The sequence below is a fragment of the Theobroma umbraticum genome, unplaced genomic scaffold, assembly GCF_002168275.2.
Source record: "Theobroma umbraticum cultivar Fairchild unplaced genomic scaffold, ASM216827v3 scaffold_34.0, whole genome shotgun sequence".
NCBI classification, from domain to species: domain Eukaryota; kingdom Viridiplantae; phylum Streptophyta; class Magnoliopsida; order Malvales; family Malvaceae; genus Theobroma; species Theobroma umbraticum.
This window is the reverse complement of record NW_018397275.1, coordinates 1767175-1767767: the sequence shown is the minus strand read 5'-3', so window position 1 is coordinate 1767767 and position 593 is coordinate 1767175.

Sequence of the window (593 nt, the reverse complement as noted above, 5' to 3'; positions counted from 1 at the left end):
AAAATTCACATCAATATAAACCTTCTCTAAATATTTAAAATAATTCAAAGCAAAATATATAGTACTCAAGATTGTGAAAATCACATCTTAACAATGATACTTATCAAAAGAATTTAGCATGAATCTAGAAAAAAAACCTTATTCATGAAAAGCTAAGAATTCAAGACAACTAGTTATCATCATTAGATAGAGAAATTATCAAATATTGGTACAACTTTACTCTAGATAGATTCCTAAGATTCGAACAAGTAATAAATTCATTTACTAAATAATCCAAATTATTATAAATCTAGATATGCATACATATAAAATTAAATCTAAAACTTCCCTAGAATATTAATCACTTGAAAAATAAATTCACCTTACTAAACTTAAACTAAACATTATCTTCAATGTTAGAAAAAATAAAGAAAAGGTAAAGAATACTCCCTTGATAGTTGGATGACTCTAGTGAAGCTCTAATCTTCCTCCTCATTTACATCATCCTCTACCTCATTGACACCCCTAGGAGGATTAGGTGTTGGTCAAAGAATAGACATGTCCATTCCCATAAAAGCATCATAAGCTTGAAACATGTGGTCCATATGTTGATT